This window comes from Equus przewalskii, chromosome 1, assembly GCF_037783145.1.
Source record: "Equus przewalskii isolate Varuska chromosome 1, EquPr2, whole genome shotgun sequence".
Lineage (NCBI taxonomy): Eukaryota > Metazoa > Chordata > Mammalia > Perissodactyla > Equidae > Equus > Equus przewalskii.
Window position 1 is genome coordinate 54,637,643 of NC_091831.1, and position 23,440 is coordinate 54,661,082.

Here is a 23,440-nt window from a genome sequence, read left to right on the forward strand (position 1 = left end):
ATCATTGCCTCTCAGTGGACAGAGCTCAAAAATATATGTATGTATAATAACCCCATGACACAACTCTAGTTATCTCTCTCTCTCTCTATCATTTCATCTACCTGTCTGAATTAGTTCATACTTATACTTCTGATTCCAATCCAACACTACATGGTTCAATTTAATCTTCCCCTTTCCTTATTTGTAACAGGTTTTCTCCATCAGTAACTTTTTTTCTGGTCCTCACTAAATACAGTATATGTACTTATTTGTTCAATCCTTTCAAACACATAAAGTCATTTCAAAATTACTCACTCATACTCCTGTGAGAAATAAATTTACTAATTATGTTACAATATGAGTGTACAGTTTCTTGTGCCTGCAGTATCTAGTCAAAATATTGTTTTTCAATATTACTTAGGTTACTTCTTTTCTCCTCATCACCTAAAGTGTGGTTATATTATTCACTAGTAATACTGTTACCTTTCTTTTTTTCTGTTTTCATTATCTTTTGGGGGTATGTCTATTTTTAATTTAACGTTAAAAATAATTGTATAATGAAGAATAGATTTTTAGATTTAAATTCCTATTTAGAGACTTTCAAATATCTATATTAATCTCTAAGTACCAAATATGGGTTTCGTTTTGTTAAAAGACAAAATTCAACCGAGAACATCTGGAGACCTAACTGACTTTATTAGGCAATTCATCAGTTGGGCAACATCCCATCAAGCAAGTAGAGGGGTGCGCAGAGGGTTTGTACAAAATGCAAGATTTTTATAGGGAGGATGGTATGGCAAGGAAGTCATTAGCAAAAGGAAAGAAAGGGTTATTTCGAGCCAGGACATCTTCTCTTTGAGGGCAAGGGAACTGCCACAGATTTTATCATGCAGATTATCTCTTCTTCCTCTGAGTGAAGGAGAGGGCTTATGTGATGGATTACCTAACTAGTACTTGACCAGAAAGTTCTAGACTGGTTGATTAAAATTATATTTCTGGAAGAGGTTGAAACTACTATTAGATCAGGCATTAAATCTAAGTTTGGCATCACAGGCTTTTGGCACAAGTGATGCTGTCTTGGGCCTGTGATTTTATTTCTAACAATTTTAAGTTTTCAATAAACCCAATCCCTTAATGCAGAGGGGAAATTGAAAAAGGAGAAGTCACTGACCTTGTTTGGCATATAGATTTTATCTCCTCCTCTAGAAGATACCAATTCTCAAGACACTCAACCCAGCATCAATAAAACTTATTTTTGTGAAAAAAATAAGTCAAAGTGCTAGCTTATTGCTTGAAACTATCAGGATAACTCTCTCTAAGACATTTGGTTTGTTAAACTGATTTGGCATTAGTTTTTATATCTAGTGAGAATTTTCCACAGAACATTGAAACTATATAAATATGCCTCCCAAAGTTTTCTTTGATTCAATAATGATCCTTGATCATATTTATTAAATCAGATTTGACTTCAGAGAAATTGCAAGCAATACTTTTCTATAGAAATTGCATTAAGTCAATAAATATTAACATTTTTTAAAACTTTAATACCTGTAACATAAGATAAATCTGTATGATTTTATTTATATGACATTCTAGAAAAGGCAAAATTATAGGATCAGAAAACAGATCATTGTTTATAGGGCTAGGATTGACTTCCAGTGGGCACAAGAGAATTTTTGCTTGAATGGAAATGTTCTATATCTTGATACTGGTGACAGTTACATGAATGTATACATTCTCAAAGTGCATCAAACTGCACTCTTTAAAAGGGTAAATCTTATTGTAGGTAAATTATATTGCAATTAAAAAAAACATGCATAATGCACAAAGAACCAAGGCTAAAGTATGTATATGAGAGGTATGCTTTAATGGTAGCATTTGCAAAGAAGATGGTGGAATTGTAGATGACTCAATGGTATGTAGCATCTGACCAACAACACTGATTTGATCTTAAGCTATTTTAAAAGAGAAATACTGTTCAGATCAAAGGAAGATGCTCCTAATTTGTGAGTACTGATCAGAGTGATACCAGCTCAACACAAAGTTGACATAAGGGAAACCATATTGTAGAAAAGCCATAATATAACTTTGAATGACTTCTAACTAACCCAGCTGGACATGCACCCTCCAGGAGATCTATTTGCTCTGTAGGTTTTATGAGCCCTGCTTGTGTGTGTGCCTCCCAGCTGTTATACTACAATAACTTTGTTCTTCTGAGGGCCTTAGGAATGGGTGACTCCCAGACAGAGTGTCTATGCTCATAGCCATCGTCAATGACAACTGAAAGATCTGGTGTGGTGACTCCCAGTCTGTAACACTGGAGAGTCAACATTCCTAACCCTTCCCCTATAACCCACTGGCCTATGTAACGGCTTCAAGATTCTGTGCCCCCCTTAAGATGGTTCTTCAGGATGCTAGTCCACCGTCTTCCAATTTGCTAGCTTATCACTTAATAAAATGCCCTTTCTCTGGCACCATCTTGTCGCTTGACAACTGGCTTTTGTCTTGTGGCAAGCAAATGATGCCCCTTTGCGCAATAACAAGATAATAAGTAAGTTATTCAGTTTAGCTCTCGGTACTACACTTTAAAAGGACATTGGAGAAAAGTCACCAAGTATGGCCTAAAGACTGTCCATCATTGCTACTCAAATTATGGTCTGAGGACCAGCAGCATTAACATCACCTGGGAGCTTGTTAAAAATTCAGAAGCTCAGACCCTGTTTTATAAGACTTAAGGATTCTTTTGTCTGCAGGGCACAATACAAACACACTGGGGTAGATAGAAGGCAGAACTCTTTGCTACTTACAAGTTCGAAGGAGAAAAGACTGCCAGGCAGGGTCACACAGGGAGCTGCACCCAGGGGAGAGGATTCTAGAAAGCTGGAGCTGTAGGGCCAGTTTATATATGGCAAGCAGGGTGGAGTTAGCAAACTCCCTGTGGATATGAGTAATTTTCACAGGCTCCAGGGCATAAGGACTGGCCCTGGTTGTCAGAAACCTCGCCCTGGGGTAAGTAAGGCAGATGCATAGTGGCCCAGAATGTGAGAGCCCCTTCATGGAAGTGGTTGGGGTAAGTAGCTGCTCAAGAAGGGGAACTTACCAGTGCTGGCCAATGCCTTAAAACTGAGTCAAGACAGCATTAAAAAAAAAACAGACAAGCTATATTGCAGTTGACCCCTTGATGCCTTGAAGTCAATTTTCAGCTTGAATATTTGGGAAAGTCGAGTGGCCCAAATAGCACAGGAGACTTTTAGAGAGTAAGGCGTAAGTTGTCCTAAACAGAGTGGAAAATATTTAATTATGAGAGTAAAGAGGAGGAACACAAGTAGAAGGCTTTATATAAAGAGTCCTGGCAGGCCAGCCCATAACCAAGTTTTCCATTCATACAACAGTAGTGAGGAAAATAGATCTAAATTTTTGGAGTCTCTAACAATTTCTTCATCAAGTTGTTAAGTGTGTTTAAAGTATGAGCTGTATTTTTTATGATAATAATATATTGATGTATTCCTTGGATCAAGGTTGGAAGTCTCACAGCTTCATTGTGGGAAGGTATGAACTGACATTTCAGTAAGACACATGTAAAAGTTAGTGGTATTTGGGGGCGGCCCCATGGCCTAATGGTTAAGTTTGGCATGCTCTGCTTCAGCAGACTGGGTTTGGTTCCCAAAGGCAGACCTAGACTACTCATCCGTGGCCATGCTGTGGCAATGATCCACATACAAAATAGAGGAAGATCGGCACAGATGTTAGCTCAGGGTCAATCTTCATCAGAAAAAAAAGAAAACAAAAATTAGTGGTATTTGTTTGTACCAAGGGTAAGGGGTGCATGTGGTAGTCATAGCCCAGGACTCATGACAGAACAGGATGGCATGGTAGCAGGCTGAAGAGGAGTAGGAGAAAGCGCTGGGGCGTGGAAGTTCCTCTCCTTAAGAGGTTTATCTGTATGAGGCAGTTGCCTCCGGGAAAACAATAATCTCACTAAGTTTTAGAATGGCACAGATAGTACTGAGTTCTATAAGTTTCCCCCGAGGCACAGAGTGTAGGGGTATATGTTTTGGCAGAGAGCAAGGAATATGCCAGGATCATGGGCTAAGCAAACAGTGAGCTCAGCAAACATATAGAATCCCTAATATCAAAAGAAAGAAAGCAATGAATGCCCTGTGTCCAATTCGTCAGTGCCCTGGGAGAAGTAGTTTTGAATTAAGAGAGATTAAGACCTATTTTCATTTTTTTAACTTAAGTAGCTGTTCTTTGAGAAGCCATTTAGGCATCTCAATTAATCTGCTGCCAGGGACCTACTGGGGAGATGAAAGCTCTATGGAATGCCTTTTCTAAGAGCCCAGAGTTGTGTATTCTGAGAAGTGAAATGTGTGCATTGGTCACTATCAGTTATGTCTGAAACTCCAAAGGGGATAAGGAGTGTCCAGATAAGGCCTTGTATTGTGACCTTACTAAATGTGAAGGCACTTTTGACTTTTGATTTATATTTTGGCTGTCTATAGCACAAGAGATTCCCAGAATTCTTCACCCTGAAGGGGACAATTCTTCTCTTAGAGAATAGCCCAGGAGTTTGTAGAAATGATCAGATTGGACCTTTTGCTGACCAGGGCCTCCAGCGCTAAGATGACTGCCTGAACTTTGGCCAGTTGTACTGACTCTTGGGTTCCATCCATTAGCAGAGAAATCCCAGCTAAGGGATAGAAAGCAGCAACATTCTACTCGTTCCATCTCTTATGATGATGGCAATGCCATTGGTAGAGTGTAAGGACTTTTATCACACTCAGTTAATCTTCAACTGCTTCTCAGGTAGCTAAAGGCTCTGGGAGAGGGGTGACCTCCTGTAGCACCGTGACATCTGGCAAGGGACTGAGGACAGGAAAGTTCACTCCCTCTTGCAGGTGGAATGTACCAGAGGCTCCAGGTTTGACTTCATCCTGTATTAAGAAGACCTGAGTAGTCTTGCTAAGCTTGTGGGGTACTGCTTTCATGATCAGAGTAATGATGGACAGCTGAGTATGGAGAGTCACAATCTTAGAGTGTGAGAATGTCTATTTTCAGCAGAGTTCAGTCTGTGGGCTGCAATGTTCACTCTAAGGGTACATAACACAGAGCTGAAAAGGGCAGCTTTTTTTGGTATTAGAAGTCCATGGGCAGTTTATGGCCATGGTAGGTGGTCCAGAGACTCCATGAGGCATGAGAGAAAGTTGCCGAAGTCTTTATAGTGAATGAGTCTCTGAGAGCACTAACGTGAGTGCCTGTTGATTTTGATTTGGACTGATTCTAGAGCCTCTTTTCTTAAGGTAGGCTGATTTGTATACTTATAGCATCAGTGAAATTAAGTAAAATCTGTAAATGAGGAACATGTTTTCTCCAGAACCCAAAAAGAACTAAAAGATGTTGGATTTGTATGTGCTTAATCAGTGTGGCAAATGAATCTCCTAAGAGTTGTCATCAATATAATGTCATACCTATGCTTCTGGAGAAAGGTGGATGCAGTTAAGATCTTGTATGCAAAGATGGTATGTGATGGCATAGCTGATGAAGTACCTGAAGTTCTAGTAAAGGAGTATTGTGTCCTTTGGAGGTGAAAGTGAACTATGGCTGAGGGGCTGTTGAAATAACCATTGAATAGAGCATGTTAATCAAATCTATAATGGCAAAACATTTACCAGCTGTTGATAGGATAGAGCTAGTAATTTCAACTATACTGGTGTTGGGGATGCGGAATTAATGGATGGGACCACAGCATTAAGTTTGTGGTAATTTACCACGTCGCATTGTTTATTCTTTCCATGTTTAAGAACGGACAAAATTGGGCTGTAAAATGGAGAAACAGTGGAGATAATCACCTGTTCATTACTTAGGTCTTATATAATAAGTTTCAATCCTTGAAGGCCCTGTTTTAATTTATATTGGGGCATGTTAGCCATTCTAACCAGGGGGTCCATGGGGTCCCATTTTACCAAGCCAACATGTGAATGTCAAAGATTTAATTTAATTTAAATTTATTACTTACTGTGTCAGAGTTTTTATGTCCAAATGGGATATTTTAGGGCAATGGGTACTATGATTATGGGAAATTTAGCCAACACTGTAATTAAAATAAAGCATAGCTATTTCTCGTCTATTTTCTATTTAATTATTTTCCTAATATCATAGGCAAGAACCATGTTTAAGTTTAGTGGGGTCTTTAGGTATTTTAAGGCCCGGCATTGATTAAGTTGATGATGCTTTGTCAATTGATACATTTTAGCAAATGTTAAAGTTAATTTAGAATCTATGCTGTAGAGGCACAAAACCCCATCAGCATCCTTTTATCTTTTTGTTATGTAAATTTTTATTAAGCACTGTTGGATTTTCCAGTTGGGTTATAGTATAGAACTTTGTTTTAATTAAAATGTATATGTTTTGTTGTTGTTTCCTCACCACATATCCTGTTTTTCCTATTTTTTAATCTCCTCCCTCCCATTTTTTTCTTGTTTTGGCCTTCTGGCATCCTAAAACAGCAGTTCCTGACTTCCATCTCTGCCTGAAGAGTCATAGCTCAGACCTTCTGGGTGGTTACAGGAATGGGAGGGGAGCGGTACCCTGCTTCATAGGCAGCCATCTCTCATTCCAGGCCTTCCCAGTCCACCTCCAAGAGATTGGAATTTACACTTAGACAGCTGTAGCTGCATCTCCTTGGGACAGCACAGTTAGCCCTCTTTTCCAAAGTATCAGTTGATTCAAATGTTGCTATGCAGTGGTACTTACTAAAGCCCAAGTACACTGGCTAGTAGTTTTTCATTATTTAACCAATCAGGTAACTTCTCCAGGTATATGGTGAGTACAGGGAGGAGATATTCTTTCCCTTGTCTGAGAGGTTCTTCTTGGGTTTAAACATTGGGCTACTGATCTCCAAGAATGCAACCCACAATACCCCTGAGGGTCTGTGAGCGTGAAGTGAGCTGGTGATGGCAGCAAGGAATATGGTAGCACAGAAGACAGCTGGGCTATGCCACCGCCACCTGAGCAACATCAACAATGAAACTGGAGAGCCGTTTCTCTACCGTGCTGGAGTCCAACCAACATCTTTTTCCATAGAGATCACCTGAAACAGAGTTCCAAGTAATATAATTTAAAAAACACTGATGCTGAAGAAGTGATAAGCCTCTGAAATAGGCCTCTGTCAAACACAGGCTGAGACCAGAAACACCAAAAAACTGACCCCAGGAAATGCAGCTCAGGGGGCCCATCATTTCTTTTGCCCTACGGTAGGCCCCTACCTGGGCTGGTATCTATCCATGCCCCCTCCGGAGTTTAGCCAGTTAGGACTCCTTATTTTGACTATTCCTAAACCCAGGAAATTTGGGTAAAGAGAGACATGGAAGCCACCAACAGACACAGAGCAAGTTTTATAAGATTTAACGATTCCTTTGATATCAGGGCACAACACACTGACACTGGGAGAGATGAAAAGCAGAACTCTTTATTACTTACAGCTCCAGACGAGAGAAGGCTGTCAGGCAGGGCCACACAGGAAGTTGCAGATGGGGACAGGGTAGCAGAAAGTTAGAACCCTGTGGGGCAGTTGATGTATGACAAGTGATGTGGGGTTAGCTAGGTTTCTTGTCCTCCGTGTGGATTGGCTTACTTGAATAATTTCCCAGCTTCTGGGTCATAGCGGCTGTCTCTAATTGTGTAATACACGGCCCCAGGTCCATTAAAGCAGGCACATAGTGGCCTGGAGTGTGAAGGCCCATGAATGGATGTGGTTGGGGTGTGAACTTACATAGCTGTTCAAGATGGGGACCTGACTGGCCTCTAAGTTAGGACCTCAAAGCCCTCAAAACTAGGTCAAGATATCATTTAAAACAAAGAAAAAAACTGTATTATATCCCTCATTCATGCCTATTGAATCAAAATCTGCATTTTGATATCTTCAGAAGATGCCAACACACATTTAAATTTGAGAAGCACTGCTTTAAGCAATGCCTTTTCAGGAATGATTGAAATGTTTAACTTGGAAAAGAAGAAATTTGAGATGATTATTGGAAAATGAGGCTTAAGATCTAAATATATGAGGGCTTTCATGATGTGGTTGGCTCCTTAGGAAAGAAGAAGAAATATTAATTATAAGTTCAAGAATATGGATTTTGTTGAAATAAGATCATTGTCAACTGACTATAATATTTGGTGACCCTTTCTATGGAAGAATTATACATCCTCGTTCTGTTTAACTTACACATGGCCATATAACTCATTCTGGCCAATAAAATATGGAAGAAAAAGACATTTGTTATCTCCATGCAGAAACTTTAAGAAGTAGTGAATATTTCATCACTTTTCCTTTCCTTGCTTCTGGGATTATAGAAGTATATGTCAAGATAGAGCTTCCAACAGCCTGTGTACCCCAGGGACTATAATAAGTAGTGTCTTGCTATCCTGCAATGGATATATAGTGTGAACAAGAAATATTTTTGTTTTAAGAACTTTGTTTTGTTCTTGTTTGTTTCCTCTTTTTTTATTTTTATTTTTTTTTAATTTTTTTTTTTTTTTTGAGGAAGATTAGCCCTGAGCTAACTACTGCCTGTCCTCCTCTTTTTGCTGAGGAAGCCTGGCCCTGAGTTAACATCATGCCCATCTTCCTCTACTTTATATGTGGGACGCCTACCCAGCATGGTGTGCCAAGGGGTGCCATGTCCACACCCGGGATCCGAAGCGGCAAACCCCGGGCCCCCGAGACGCAGAGCGTGCAAACTTAACCGCTGCGTCACCAGGCCGACCCACCCTCTTTTTTTAAAACCTCTAAAGTTTGGAGGTTATTTGCTACTGTAGAATAGCTTAGGGTGACCTGATGGATACAATGAGGGGTTTTCTGAAATAAAAAATATACAAAAAGGAAATGCACTTTCTTCTGAGAATAGGAACAAGGCTTTGCAATCAATTGGGCATGGATGTAGATCCCAGCTCCATTGGTACCAGCCAATTAAATGTATATTTTATAGCACCTCATGGAGGTTTGATAAATGTTACTTTTCTCTCTTCAGTGCAGTGGTTTTCAAGTCGTCCTGTGGAACTCCTTGTTTCCATCGTGGGCCTCAGGAGTCATGGGATACCTCTGAGAGGATGCAAAGGCAGGCTTCCAGGTCGACAGTCTTCTATTCGACCAGTGCGACCCTACTTGAATATTTTTTCATATTGTAGTGGAATTTAAATTTAGCAGATTAAAAATCTCCAAGAGGGCATGGAATGTAAAAGCCAGTGCTTTAGAGAGTTCCTTGTGAAGGAAAATGTTCTAAGTATTTCAGTTGACTATGGTTGAGTGTACCTGGGGTGGGAAGATGTCCTAGTTTTCCGAGGACAAGCCTCATGACTTACTGAGTAATTGTTCTCTTTTACTCTCAAAAGTTGCCCAATTTGGAAGATGAATCATATAATAATAAAAAGTTGAATAGAATAGTATTACAAATAAATGATGATAATAAAATATGGGGCCGGCCCTGTGGCCGAATGGTTAAGTGCTGGCTCTGCTTTGGTGGCCTAGGGTTTCACCAGTTCAGATCCTGGGCGTGGACATGGCACCACTCATCAAGCCATGGTGAGGCAGCGTCCTACATGGTGCAACCAGAGACGCTTATAACTAGAATATACAACTATGTACCGGGGTGCTTTGGGGAGAAGAATTAAAAAAAAAAAAGATTGGCAACAGTTGTTAACTCAAGTGCCAATCTTTAAAAAAAAAATTAATAAAATAAAATAAATAATTAACATTTACATAAGAGTTCACAATATACTACAGATTTCTTTCCTTTTTAAAATGTGGTTCTGTTACCACCCAAGGAGGGGTCCTCTGCTCGCCACAAGACATGGCAATAGTCAGGAGGCAAGATGGTAGGAGAGAAAACACTTTATTACAGCTTGTTAGCAAGAGGAAGATGGCCAACTCATGTCTGAAAGAACCATCTCACAGAACAAAGACTACAAGCCAGATATATATGGGGCTATTCTCCAGGTAGGGGAGGTGGCTGGTCTCTGGCTAGAGGTAGACATCTGGTCCCAGTTCCTGATAGTTCTTTGTTTTACTATATATGCATCAGAGAATGGAGTAACGCCCTGCACCCTGGTCTTTCAAGTTGTCATTGGTGACGGCTATCAGCATAGGCTCTCTGCCCCAGAGATCATCACATCCCTAAGGAACTCAAAAGGACAAAGTTATCATCTTAAAGCAGCTGGGAGGGGCCACAAAATCTACAGAACATGTCTAGGCTAGTTAGTCAAAGGTTAAAGTTACAATATGGTTTCCTTTCTACAATATGGCTTCTCTTATGTCAACCTTATGTTGAGCTGGTATCATTTCTTTTCCATCTGATGAGCAAATGGACCAGAAGTACATTAAAATACATTTTGACTTTGAGATCCTATCATAACATAAACACTAGAATTGACCTAGAGTAATCCATTCTCTTTAGTGGATGAAGAAACTGTTATTGTTAAAATAAATATTGATAACACCAAATAAACAGAAGCTATGAGAAACAAAAAATTTCAATCGATATCATTTTCATATTGAAAAGCATTATATGGCTCTAAGAGATACGACGTATTTTATAAGAATGCAGGATTCCATCAAGTTCAAATATTTTTAGAGTTGCAGGGGAAAGTCAATTACGTAACTTAAAAGAAGCAAAAATAGTATCCCAACCAAGAACCAGTGCCATCAGGCACGAGTTATGTATTCTAATCTGACTTAAAACATAGTTCCTAAATCTAAGGGACGTATTCAGAATCACCACTTCCATCTTTTTGTAATGGAGTCACTGACAGTTATAAACAAGGTTCATACATATCGTCAGTGTTACAGTCAGGTGTTCAGCTGCATCCTAGCCAGTAATTCCAGTTCTTAAGTACTCAGAAAATCGAAAGGGCAGCTCCAAAAACGTTACTTTAGGAAAGCAGCCCTTCAAGTTATGTAAGCTTATATAATTGTGGTGTTAGTTGTAAGCATTTTAAAACTTATGAAGGTTTATAAGGACTTACAGAAAATATAATTGACTTCTTATTAATATTATTTTATTTTAGAATCAAAGCATAAATATTTATATGTTAAATATTTAAGATAATTTGACCTTTAGGGGAATGATTTCAATATGTAATTCCAATTTCAAATGCATAATTGAGAGTTTAGTTTTTAAGTTGAAATCTTCCTAAATTTAAAAATAATATTGGATAGTTTAAGATAACTTAGAATCACTCTATCAAAGGTTTAACGTGTTACAATTTTAAGAATCACCTAAGTACTTGCAAAGGTTTGTCAACCAAATAATAGAGGAACTTAAAGAGGAAATCAAGTATTTTGAAGTATGTGATTAATGGAAGGACTATATGCAGAATCCAGCGTGGTTTTTTTAAGTACCTCACATTATTATTTAAATTGTATTGGCCAACATAAACCAAAGTTAGACAATTCATTCTTTTATAAGCATCTCTGTTTGTGGGGAAAAAGACAATAGCCAAAGTAGTCCAAAGGATGTTGGTGTACATTTTCCTAAGTAGCCACACATCAGTCCTCTTTCCCAACAACTTGCAGCCTTACTTTTCAGGTGTAAAACTAATGGAATGTGGCCACATAATGAAGTTTAAATATTTGAATATAATAATAAATTTGACAGAATAATAGCCTCTTTTGAGTTATGGGAATTTGGGAGTAAATCTAATCTTCTCCATATAGAACATTATCTCTATATTTTATTAATGGAAATAGACAATTTTCAAGGATTTTCAAACCATTAGTGCAAGCCAGTATGAAAAGTCTAAAGCTCAGACCTTGAGTTCTTATCTGACAGAAAGTTTAATCATGAAATCGATATTTTGTGAACAAAAATTCTAGTGAGCTCTGTGTGCCTGGGGAGAATATTTTCATGGCTCAGTGATGCTACTTAGTAAGTGAAAATCATTGAGGCATAACCTGAGAGAGAAGTTTGCAAAATAAAACATTCAGCTGTTTTTACAAGATATTGGGCAATGCAAATTATTTTGTCTAACCACAGTGATTTTTTAAAGCTTGCTTATGTCTATGTAATGGCCCATCAGGGTGATATAACTTGTAGTTGTGTGTGCTTTCTATCCCGTTGAGTTTATTGATAACTAATTCCATATTTTAAGTCACTCTGCATCAGCAATGCATAAGATTAAACAAAGATTTTAGAAGAAGAAGAGATGTGGGATGGAGAAAATAATGGCATATCTTTTTCTTTTCTTTTAAGGAGACGAAAGAGGCTGAAAGAACTAGCTCTGTGTGGGATGGTGTAAACGTCCATGGAGCGCTGGGGCAGGAGTATTGACATTTAAACGTTCCCATACCTTCCACACTAGGTTTCCATGATTCACCATAACAGGAGCCTCCCCACCTGCCACAAACCTCTACAACAATGAGTCATTTTGGTTGTGCCCAATGTTCTGGGATGGTGACTTCCCTGATTCTATAAAACACAGAAGAGCAATCAACAGAAAGACATTTTGTTCCCTTTGTAAGGTTAAAAAAAAGATTGAGTGAATATGAATACGAATATAAAGGGAAGTCTGCTCTTAAGAGATGACAATCAGAGGAAAGATCAAGTAATTAAAGAATCGCTTGCCTCTTTCTAAGTAGATCGCTGGTTACGTTGACCTGATATAAGTGAAATGTTCCCCTGATTCTCTCATTTTTCGTTTGGGGGTTTCTCTCTTTTCTCTTGTTATCTTTACTACTCTTGTTTGAATTCAAGGATCTTACCCAGAGGCTTCTCTAGTGTGTAAGACGCACACACACGTGATGTCACTCGCCAGAAGCAGAATTTGTTTCACGTCCCTCAGCAAAATGTGTGTCTGTGATTGTCTCATTGAATCTAGGCCCAGTTCACTTCTTTGCAAACACAGCTGGTTAATGTAAGTGTGGTAGACACAGATATGTGCCACTCATATCTCCCTCAAGAAAGGACTGTCCCGCTGCAGGAGTGTGGTCAGCAGAGAGCCTCCCACAGTCAGTTCTTTTATGATCAGCCTCAGCTGCAGAGAGCAGCCTCCCCAGAGGCTATGACTCCCTGGGCAGTACATACTGGAAGAACGAGAAGGCTGTGGTCTAATGCACAGGTATTTCAGCTCAAAAGTGCACAGCTGTGACAGATGATACTTGCTCCAGACCCCTCCTGCAGGTTGACCAAGTCTTTGTAGGACCCACATCAGAGTTAAACTTCCTCCTCTGCCCCATCATACTTCCCTACTTTTTCTTCCACAGATGTGGATCCTCGATAAATACTGTGGCGGCCTGGAATTGGCCACCCCAAGATATGTCTCTTTGGCATGAGGATTGTTTGGGGCTGGTTACTGTTGATAAACTGCAGACAGGAAAGCAACTGAACAGTAGGATTTACTTACCCTTTGTAAGAGACGTTTACATTGTAAAGGAAATCTCCATCTATAAAGGTGTCTTCCTCTCTGTGCCAGGAAGAAGGGGGGATGAGCTTATCTCTAGAAACTCCTATCAATACAGAATGCAAGGACTTAAATCTGCATAATAATCTTATTCCTGTTTATTGTGCTTGTCTGGTAACCTTCTGTAACTGACTCCCCCCACCACCACATCCTTCTTTGTCTTTAGCTGAATATGATATTTAAGGTGGTGGCTTCAGCCGTTTTAGTGAGTTGCTCGGCTTGCCTGAGCCTCTCCTATGTATACATGTTATAAAGCTTTGTTTAATTTTCTTCTGCTATTCTGTCTCACGTGAATTTAATTCGTTCTCTGGCCAAAAGAACCCAGAGAGGGTAGAGGAAATGTCTTCCCCCCCTACAATACTTTGCACTCAAAACTTCATTTTAGCCTATGCTACCTGAGCATTCCAACTTGCCATGCCAACTAATTTCTGTTAAAGGATCATCAGCAAATAATGGCTTATGGTACTAGGCTTCTGGTATATTATAAAGAAGAAACCCCTGAAAACACAAAGACTTTACCCAAAAACAGTCATTCTAAAATGCTAGGATTCTCATAACTTGGTAGCTAGAAGTGTTTGCAAGTGTTTGGCGGGGAAGAAAGTCTTTTGAGGGTTATTTTAATGGACCTCATTAGGAGGCTACTCACTCTTTATCAACCATTTTACCAATACAGATGGAAAGAGAAAACATCAAATTAATTCTCTATGACAAGACAAATGACTTCACTTTTGATAGTATATATAATTATTTTAAGACCAAGAATGTGTCAGATACTGTATTAAATTATGTACATTCATTATCACTAATCCATTCACAGAGAAATTCCTATCTAACTTTATAGATAAGGAAATTGAGGCTTAGAAAAAATAAATGACAGACGAATGAATAAGCAAATAAATTGTGAAGAAAAGCAAAGGCATAAGCCAAAATATACCTGAATCCCAAAACCTATAATCTGACTTTCGGGGTTGGGAGGGAAGATGAAATTTGGAAAGAGGAAGTAATCCTGATACTATAACTGGTGTACCCAGCAGCTGGGAGCAGAGCCACAACAGAAAGAAAGAGAAAGAAAGTTCAGAGGCCTGAGAGAATTTCACAACTGATTCTTTTTCTTTGGAATTGCCTTAACCAATGCCAAGTACTCCATAAAATTATTTTTGCGTGAAGTTTGACACAAAATAATATAAATAAAATATTTGAATCTGGGTTCCCTATTTATGAACTAAAACTTTTAAGAATATAGTAAAGAGCAATATCTCCCTATCAAGACCTTTGATAATAATTGACTAAAAATGTAAATAAAAGCTCAGCATTATCACATATTTATTGAGTCTCTGAAAAATATCATGTGAAGCCCAAAGACACATTACTTTGATAGTTTTTATCATTTACATTCAGTCAAGGTTTTCAGATATCTAATGATAAACTCCTAAAGGCAACACACATCAGGATGGTTACCTTGGCAACTGAGACTAACCACAGAAATATTTTAGTATGACAGCAGGCCTGTCAGTGATAAACAGTCCCAGTGTGACAGAGGCACACCAAACCTGAAAAGGGCAGGAACACACATAAGAATGGCACAAACAAATGCTGCAGTAGCTTGTGTTCTAAAACTCTACTTGCAGAAAAATCATCATTGCTCCAAAAACTACACTAGTTGCCAGGGTATGTTTAATATTCCATTGTGCCCTGAATTCTCACAAGGTTGGAGCTTTAGTTGGCCTGCCATAATCTTCAGCATAATATTTAATGGTCACATTCCATTGAGTCTAGGCAGGCAGAACAGATTTCAAATGTGTATTTCAAGGTGTTAGAAAACTCTTAGTAAAGTGCTCCATGAATGCCTTTGAAATAAATGGATTTGGAGATAGTGCTCACAGGTCGAAGCTTAATTCACTGATCTCATCTATTAAGTAGGTGTGGAGTACTAGGAAAGTGAGAAGACTATGGTCTTCCTCACGCCCCTTCAGCCGTATCACATGGGCGTTTCCAACTCTTGAGTCATGAGGCTGCGTTTAAGTTGATGGTCTTCTTGGAAAATTAATTGTAATATCGCTTTTTTATAGGCCAGACCAACACCCTACATATTGGCTTTGGCACCACAGGCTAAGGTAATTCAGTACATAGATGGCATGCTGAACAGGGGAACTAGAATCCTCTGCTATTATTTCAGTATGTACAGGCAGGTAGGTTGCAAGCACCACACTGTAATTAGCATAGTTTAAAAAAATAGACCACTTGTTGAGGCTGAATAAATATGGGCATAATATAACTCTAAAAATAAACTATACTGTGCATTTCTTATATTGAATCACTAAGTCCTATTAAAGATAGTGTACTTCCAACGTGGCCTCTTCTGATCTGACTTCCAAGGCTGGGTTGGTACCCCTTTTCTTTCTGCTTAAAGAACTATTTATTACTAAGACTACTTATCAGACTATTTTGTAATTTTTGTATACTGGCTAGCCTCTTCTTTTGAATGAAAGCTCTATGAGAAGAGTAACCCTATTTGTACAAATGTATATCCCCAGGACTTTATCCAGTGCCTGGCTGAGAGTAAGGTATAGTAAATGTTTGTTGACTGAATCAGTAAGGTAATAGAGAATACATGTGAATTAGAATTACTCTTGACAGCAGAACTCCTGTTGACTTCTGGCTTTCCCTCTGAAGTGGCAGCCACTTGGTAATTTGGGCCTTCCTAATCTACAAAGAAATAAACCGGGCATGAGAGGGCAGTTACTATTCCCCCCACCCCTTTTTCTAGACTCACACTCACTGTGAATTATTGATTCTCTAATTAAGATTGTTTTCAAACAACCTTACCTGTTGGAATTTTCCCTGCCCATACTCTCTAGAATATAAGCCTCAGATCTAAGATCTTAAATTTTCGATTATCACAGTGGACAGATGACTCCTTGCACTTTGTCTTGACTCTCTGATTTCCTGAGAAGCAGCTGGCTGAGCCCCACGTAGACTGTCTAAACTTAGTCCCTGACCTGCGTCTGCATGAGAGCCAGATCTACTTAATGTACCTCATTAACATGATGAATAAGGATTTTCCTTCTTAAATTTTGTGCATTGTTTTTTTTGTTTTTGTTTTTGTTTTGCCAAAGAATGCCCAGAAATTACATATGTTGGCCTCATGAAAAGCCAACCACATATAAGTGAGATGATAGAGTATTTGTCCCTCTGTGACTGACTTATTTCATTGAGTATAATGTCCTCCAGGTCTACCCATGTTGAACTGAATAATGCTGCATGGGAATGCAAGTATTTCCTTGGGATGGTGATTTCACTTCCTCTAGACTTATCCCCTACTATGGGCTGAATATTCACATCCCCCTGAAGTTATATGTTGAAATCCCAGCCCCCCAAATTGATGGTAATATGACTGGGGACTTTGGGAGACAATTAGGTCATGAGGGTGGAGCTCTCATGAATGGAATTAGTGCTTACAAAAGAGAGCTCACTGAGATCCTTAGCCCCTTCAACCGTGTAAGGATACAATTGGAAGAACGTAACACAGAAGAGAGCCCTCAACCTGCCAGCCTGCCACCCTGATCTCAGACTTCCAGCCTCCAGAATTCTGAGAAGTAGATGTTTGCTTTTTCTAAGCCACCAAGGCTGTGGGATTTTGTTACAGCAGCCTGAAGGGACTAAGACATACCCATAAGTGGGATTGCTGGATCATATGGGAGCTCTATTTTCAACTTTTTGAGGAACCTCCATACTGTTTTCCCTAATGGCTGCACCAATTTACATTCCCAGCAACAGTGCACAATGGTTCCCTTTTCTCTACATCCTCACCAACACTAGTTATCTTTTGTATTTTTGATGGCAACCATTCTAGCAGATGTGAGGTAATATCTAACTGTGGTTTTAATTTCATTTCCCTGATGATTAGTGATGTTGAGCCCTTTTTCATATACCTGTTGGCTGGCAATTTGTATGTCTTCTTCTGAGAAATGTCTACTCAGGTCCTTAGCCCACTCATAGAAGGAGAGAGTAGAATGGTAATTACCAGGGGTTGGGGGTTGGGGAAAACGGGAAAATGTTAGTCAAAGGGTACAGAGTTTCAGATATGGAAGATGAACAAGTTCTGGAGATCTAACGTATAACATGGTAATGATAGGTAACAATACTGTATTGTATACTTGAAATTTTTTCCAAGAGAGTAGACCTTAATTGTTCTCATATACACACAAAAAGTTAACTATACGAAGTGACGAATATGTTAATTAGCTTGATTGTGGTGATCATTTCACAGTATATCTTCATATCAAAGCATTATGTTGTAAATCTTAAATGTACACAATTCTTGTTTATCAATTATACCTCAATACAGCAGGAGGAAAAGCCCACCAATCATGAGATCCTCTGTTTGAAAAGAAAATGTATAGGTACACTGTTCCATTGATTTCTTTTCTCTCTTTTTAGTGAGTAATACTCACTTGAAAGGTATCATTGGTCTTTATATTAAAAGTCCCATTGCACTCAAAATAAATAATATATCCTCTTTTAGATGAGCAAACTGAGACACTGGAAATTATGGGAGAAATGGTACTACTTAGAGCCTGGACAAAAATCCATGTTTACTTTCTCCTTGAGACTCCTCAAAGACTTCACAAATAATATCTTATACCAAAAAAAGAATCTAGCCCCTTTACTTATTCCACACAAGAAAATTCTATATTATTCATGTTGTTCTTGAATAAAAGGATATTATGATGATTTGACAGGATTTGCATATTGTAGCAACAATGCGGTCAGTCCGTGATAAGAAAAACAAAAAGACTTTGGTCTGTAATTTTTCAAGCTATTGTGTTGTGAAAAAAATGGAAATGGCTTTTGGAAATGTTTATTTTTTTTAAAAATCTGGCTTATAACTTTGTGTCCATTACTTTTATTGGCATGATTTGTATGTGTAAAAGGCCTCAGTTGAAGACACCTCATAGTCCATTTTCAGTCACTCTTGTATTGGAAACTTTATATTTTTATCCATTGTATCATTTTTCCCAGAAATGTGTGCAGTTTCTTTTTTAGGAAACTATTTTCTAATTTGATGAGGTAGGAAGCTATATCTTAATAGGTCTCTTGATAGACAGGCAAAATAAACATTTATTTAAACTTCTGTCATAAAAACAAAACAAATGTCGTATTTTTTGTAAATTACAAGGTGACCTTTTGAAACAAGACTAACAATCTCATGCCAAGATGCGTAAGAGAAGTAGCTAATGTACTTCTCATTTGTCATGCTCTACAACCACACAAATGACATTTGTATTTGAAAAGGTCAGGATGGATGATGTGATTGCTTAGGAAGATTAACACCCACTATAATTTAAATTACTTATTTTACAATTGCATTAGTGGAGATTTTTAATGGCCGCTGGGGACAATTGATAATACTTGCATCTGAAATTTTCCCATTCTAAAATTATCATGGTCATGTGTAATTGCCTATGACTGAGAGTGGTGAAAATGTTAGGTCTCGGAACTTTTCTTCTGTGTCAAATCTTGGGACTGTATAAAAATATCTTTGGACCCACTTCTGCAGAATTTGCATGGCTCATGCTTTAGTTGTGTATCTCAACTTTTAAAATATCATGACAGGGGCCAGCCCGTGGTTCAGCCGTTAAGTGAGCAACTTCCGCTTCTCGGTGGCCTGGGGTTCGCTGGTTTGGATCCCGGGTGCGGACGTGGCACTGCTTGGCACACCATGCTGTAGCAGGCGTCCCACATATAAAGTGGAGGAAGATGAGCATGGATGTTAGCTCAGGGCCAGTCTTCCTCAGCAAAAAGAGGAGGATTGGCAGCAGTTAGCTCAGGGCTAATCTTCCTCAAAACATAAATAAATAAAATAAAATAAAATATCATGACAAACTCATCTTCTGGTCAGATAATTGTTAAAAATATATGGATCTGTGGTAGACAAACTTTTTCTGTAAATTACCAGGTAATACATATTGTATGCCTTGTGCATTACTCATCTTTACAGCAGTAGCATGAAAGTAGTCATAAAAAGGACACAAAGGAATGTATGTGACTGTGTTCCAGCACAACTTTGTTTATAAAACTGATGGTGTGGATGGGCTGCAGTTTGATTCCTTATAGAATGTCAGTGTTCTACAGTTTTGACAGGCAAAAGTTATTCAGAAATTTTAATGTACAAATTACCAAATAATCTATTGTGAATAATATTATTCATGGGGCTTTTCTTGAAAAAAAGGCAGTCTCTCATTTTACCAGGTTCCTATTTACCTCCGCCTTTTCTGAAGAAAAGAGTATTTCCATGCAACATTATTCGGTAGTTTTGCCATTAAAATGAACTTGGGAAATATTGGATTAAAAAAGCATAATAGGTTTTTCTGAAGCAGGACTTAGAGTAACTGTTGATATAACAAAGTGCGCCATGAATCCTCAAAAGGGGAAAGAGGCTTTTTCTAAATTTATTTGGTGTGTGAGCCTCTTTCTTTACGTTTTTTTTAACAAAACATTTTTCAATGAATAGTTGTCTGTGGCACAGAATCTCCAAGAAGATTAACTTTAATTTAATTTGTGAGGCAGTAAGTGTGATTTGTTTAATTATTTAAAAGATTATTTTAGGTTTTCTTGTTTGTATGTTTATTTACAGAATTGGCAAGTATCCACAAAAGTTCTTAAGAAAACTCTGAGTTTCCTCACCATATATGTCATATAAATGTTGTCTTTAAGGAAGAACTTGGAATTAAAATAGATGAGAGTTAAGATGACACTTTTGTCATCACAATACTCATGAAAACTTCACAAGTAGAAGTGTAATCGTCCCAACCTGTCGAAGATCCCACAATCAACACTTGTACACTATAATGCTTTTAGGCATTTAAGTAACACGATTTTCAGACACCTTGTCCACCACTCCCTACAAGTGAAAACACTTATTAAAATCAAAAGTAATGAAAGTAGACCTAGAAATATTTAAATAAATTTTTCTTTTGTTAACTCAATTCTCAAACATTTAATGGCTTTCATAATTTCAACTGATATAATTTTAACTGATGCGATAACTCTTCTGTTAATAATTTTCATCACAATGACTGTTTTAAAGGTATATCACTCTTGGAAAACAACTTTTAAAAAATATATGATGACATCTTATGTGAAGGACACTAAATAATGTGTAACATATCACATTTTGATATTAAAAATTCAGGTAAAAACACAGTCACAATGTTTTCAACACAATTCTCCTCCTTCAGAGAATATCATGTGGAACAAATGTGAATTGCATGACATATTTGGATAAATCCATAACAGACTGCTTTGCATGCTTAGCTAAGGAGGAGGGAGCATCTTCCACAACTTTAGTCTCTTGCATATGTGGCCATTTCCACATATTTTGAAGTTCTTCTAATTTTATTTTCTTTTTTGTTCGAGGAAGATCAGCCCTGAGCTGACATCTACCACCAAGCCTCCTCTTTTTGCTAGGGAAGATTGGCCCTGAGCTAACAATTGTACTTATCTTCCTCTATTTTATATGTGGGACGCCTGCCACAGCATGGCTTGATGAGCAGTGCTAGGTCCACACCGGGGATCCGAACTGGCAAAACTGGGGCTACTGAAGCCGAGCGTGCAAACTTAACCACTATACCATTGGGCCAGTCCCTATTTTTCCTTTTTTTGCTAAACTTATTTTAAGTGCATTTTAAATGCAATAATACCAAACATTCCTAAATTATTGAAAAAAAATGTGAAGAAAACAGAGCAAAACTAAGACTGTGCTGTCTTATGAATGAGTCTCTCATCTCCCTCATCCACTCATCACCACCCACTGTCAGCTTGTCTCTTCCTCTTTGTCCATTGCAGCAAAGTGTTATTATATTATGTATTATACACAAACTGCATGTTCATGTTTAAATTGTTCTTTACGAATATAAACTTATTTTCTCTGTTCAATTGGTATGCTTTTCCTTTTGTGAAAATTGTTTGAATATTTTTGGTTAGGATAGAATGTATCACATTTTCCCATAAAATTAATAGAAGTATTTTTCTACTAATGATTTTTATTCATTGGCAGAAGAACAGAAAAAATCATTAAATTCAGGGATAGATATGATATGTTTCATTTCTATTAATGCTGGTCAAATATTTCCAGTTAAATTTGAGTTCTTAGAATGCAGAAACCATGCTTCATAGTTCTTATATCTTCCAAAGGACGTAGTATTATGCTGGGTATCTGGTAGATTGACTGAATGATTAAACTTACCCAGGGCACAGCCCGTAAGGCTTTCCTATGGGTCATATTCCTTGGGGATTTTTATTTAGGAAAAATAATCTCTCTAAAAAGCCTTCTTCATAATAACGAGGTGCCAGAAATTATAATAATAGAAATGAAACAGAGAAAGCACAAGATGTGTTTCCAGGGGACATGAGATTAAGTTTCTGCCATTGTGGTTACTAGTAATATGAACATTAACAATTCAGTTAACTTTCCCAAGCTTCATCTTCCTAATCTTTTGAATGATTAAAAAAAGAACCATTTTTTCAATATCACTGTGAAGATGAAGTGAGAGAATAAATGTGTACAGGTAGAGTAAAAATTTAGTGAGTTTCCATGTTCCAAATGGACAACTCAAGCACAAGTTAGCAAATACAGAAAAAATTAACAGTAAACAAACAGCAAAGAAAGTGTCCAAGAGTATAGAAGAGGGAAAATTAACTTTAACTAGGAGTGTCCAAGAAAAAGGAGGTGCTATAAGAAGCGGGCATTGCCTCGTGCACTATTTTAAGTACAAATCAATTAAACACATTTTGGATGTAAGGGAGTATGTGAATAAAGGCAGGAGTGTGGAGGTAGAGAGAAAGATACACTAGGGAAGAGAACTTGGGTATGTTTGGCAAATGGCAAGAATTTGTTTTGAAGAAAGTTGTAAAGGTAAATTTACATAGATCTGGGCTGTTGTTAAGCTATGATAATTGTTTTAGTTTTCATTTGATAAAAGCAGAAATGAGTGGTATATGCTTCTAGGCAGTGGAATCTCTAGGACATAATAATTAACTAGATATGCATTAAAGGGCAGTGAAGCTGGAGTAAAGTTTTCTTCAAGGTTGCCTGGGATATAAGTGATGTTAATAACAGGAAGAGAGAGAACAGTAATAGGGAAGATTCCAATCCCAGAACTGGAAAAATAAAGATTAATTTAGAGCATCACAAATATATATAGGAAATCAAAGAATTTAAAACCACACATAAACTGAGTAAAGTCATACATTAGGACTTGCCTGTGTTTGAATTGACTGAGATCCTTTAATTATGAACACATTTTGTGATTTCGTTTATTTACTCAGAGATAGGAATAAAAAAAAGCAGAATGAAGCCTCGGTTAGATATTGATCTCAGGAGCTGTGATGAATGGCCACCTGCCGTCTTCACCTTATTCTCTCTTATTAATTACAATAGGATACAAGCAGTTTTTAAATTTCTACCTCTGAAAGAAGTTAAAGAACTATAAAATGGTACAAATGAATAATCGTATCATTCAGTTCAAATTCTTCATTTTATACAGACCCAGATGACTTATTGAAGGATTCAGAGCATGTTCTCCGAAATCTGGGTTGGTAATCCTTTCAAAACATGATTTAAAATTCTTACTTTCTTGTAGAAAACATCACAGTATATGGTGAGAAAGCACAGAAAATCTTTAGCATTAAGAGAATTCAGAAATTCTACCTACCCTCCCAGTGATCCCTTAGGCAGATTTTCAATGCTTCACCCAAGGTTCATAACGTTTACGCATTTATTAAAAGACCTATGTTAAAAATGGATCAATCTCTCTTTAGAGAGTGGAAATTCAAGAAAGAGAACTGCGAAGAATCTAAATGATAAACAAAAACAGCAGTATCTACAATTACTTTATTGAAATACTTTTTAAAATTATATTTGCAAAATGCACTATTAAGCCAACTAAAACTTTTCAGTCTATAAAATTTAGAAGCTATAAAGAAGTCTTATGAATTCATCATAGCA